We start from the raw sequence: 2585 nt of genomic DNA, 5'->3' as shown, positions 1-2585 counted from the left end.
TATATATATATATATATATATATATATATATATATATAAGCTATATTCTTATAGTATTACCTAATACACTTATACTTAGTGCATAGTATAGCGTAAGTATATATATATATATATATATATATATATATATATATATATATATATATATATATATAAGCTATATAAGATATAGTATTACCTAATACACTTATACTTAGTGCATAGTATAGCGTAAGTACATATATTATATATATAAAAGCTATATTCGATACGGTATTACCTAATACACTTATACTTAGTGCATAATATAGCGTAAGTATATATATGTATTATATATATAGACACACACGCCCGCTTCGTAGTACTATTCATCCCTTGTATTACAAAAGTATTAACGACTTACATTTATATTATTTACATAGTAAATACAAAAGTGATTTTTAATTTTGACCATATAGAGACCAACTTTGGTCGCTAACTGTAAATGAATTTAATTTAGCGACCAAAGTTGGTCACTAACTGTACATGAATTTAATTTAGCGACCAAATTTGGTCACTAAATTTTAATCAGATTTATTTATATTTTATATAATATTTAAATTAATAATAAAAATTGTTAAATGTTAGAACTGGGTCCCACCTTGGCGACCAACGTTGGTCTCTATTTCATTAAGCGACCAACTTTGGTCGCTAAATTTTGAAATATATTTATTTATATTTTATTATTTTTTTAAATAAATATATATTTAGTAAAATATTATAACTGGGTCCCATGTTAGCGACCAATGTTGGTCACTATCAACTTATCCTTCAGTTAGCGACCAACTTTGGTCGCAAGTTTTAAATTATATATATTTATATTTTATAAGTTTTATAAAATAATAATAAAATTATTAAAAAATTTATGTGGGTCCCACTTTAGCGACCAACATTGGTCGCTAATCTCAGTATATCTTTGACCAAGCAAGTCTGACCAGTCCAGTCAACAGTTTGACTAAATTTGCGGCCAAATAGCGACCAACTTTGGTCGCTAAAGTATTTCAAATATTTTTTTTATTATTTTCGGCAGTTTGGCGACCAACTTTGGTCACTTTCTTGACAGACCAAATTTGTTCGCTTATCTTTGGTCGCTTTTTACAGGAATTCTAGTATTGGGAAGAGAGAGAAACACAATGATTGTAATTCCTTTCCCCTCCAGGGAGGGGCAGGGCAAAACTTCATTATAAATAAAACATTTTTGACACTTCCTCCATTTTGATATTTGAATGCCATTTCTTTATCTTTCGATCCGATACGAATTATGATTGACTATGATTTACCCCTTCATCTCTTTGTCATTTGCTTAAAAAGAGTTTAACATCTTTTGAGTCAAACAATTTGGCGCCGTCTATGGGGATTTCCTAGTGAAAACACCTAGTTCTTTTTTTGGATTGAAGCCAAAGAAACACGAAGAAAGTATCCAGCACACATCAGATTTAAAGGAAGCGCGTGGAGAAAAGGAAAATCGAACGAGCCAGCGAGGACTAGGATTTCCTACCCTACCAGCCCCAAACGCTCCGAACAAGGCTAGAAGGTGCCGCAATCAAAACCACCGGGCAGGGATAAGGAACATATCATCCTCATCTCCCGTAGTTCACCAAACCGGATGCCGGTGCAGGGATTCCCCGGTCGAAGAACCAAAGATCACCTTAGCACAGCCGAAACTCTCCCGGTTGATAGCGTCTTCAAAATAAACAGCCAGCTGTGCGAGAAGCTGTTACGCGCATACCACGCAGGTCCGAATGAAATGTCAGCACCTGGTGTCCGTAGCGCTGAAACCATCGATGCAAGCAATGCCTGCCAAACTGGAATTAAGGCCAAGGGCCTTCGCCATAAAAGATTCAGATGTTCGACCTTGCTCGAACTCGAGACGGGCTATTATTTCGATAAGTTCGAAACAACACCCTTAAGGCCAAGGGCCTTCGCCATCAAAGATTCAGATGTTCGACCTTGCTCGAACTCGAGACGGGCTGTTGTTTCGATAATTTCGAAACAACACCCTTAAGCCAAGGGCCTTCGCCATCAAAGATTCAAAAGTTCGACCTCGCTCGAACTCAACACGGGTCATTATTTTGATAAGTTCGAAATAACACCCTTAAGGCCAAGGGCCTTCGCCATCAAAGATCGACATGTTCGACCTCGTTTGAACTCAGACAGGCTGTTATTTCGATAAGTTCGAAATAACACCCGTAAGGCTAAGGCCTTCGCCATCAAAGATCGACATGTTCGACCTTGTTCGAAATCAGACAGGCTGTTATTTCGATAAGTTCGAAATAACATCCTTAAGGCTAAGGCCTTCACCATCAAAGATTCAAAAGTTCGACCTCGTTCGAACTGGGACTTAAAGCTAAGGGCCTTCGCCATCAAAGATTCAAAAGTTCGACCTCATTCGAACTGGGACTTAAAGCTAAGGGCCTTCTCCATCAAAGATCGACATGTTCGACCTCGTTCGAACTCAGATAGGCTGTTATTTCGATAAATTCGAAGTAACACCCTCAAGGCTAAGGCCTTTGCCATCAAAGATTGACATGATCGACCTCGTTAGAACTTAGATGGGCTGTTATTTC

Source organism: Nicotiana attenuata, chromosome 3 (assembly GCF_001879085.1).
Source record: "Nicotiana attenuata strain UT chromosome 3, NIATTr2, whole genome shotgun sequence".
In the NCBI taxonomy this organism is placed as follows: Eukaryota; Viridiplantae; Streptophyta; class Magnoliopsida; order Solanales; family Solanaceae; genus Nicotiana; species Nicotiana attenuata.
This window is presented reverse-complemented; position numbering follows the sequence as displayed.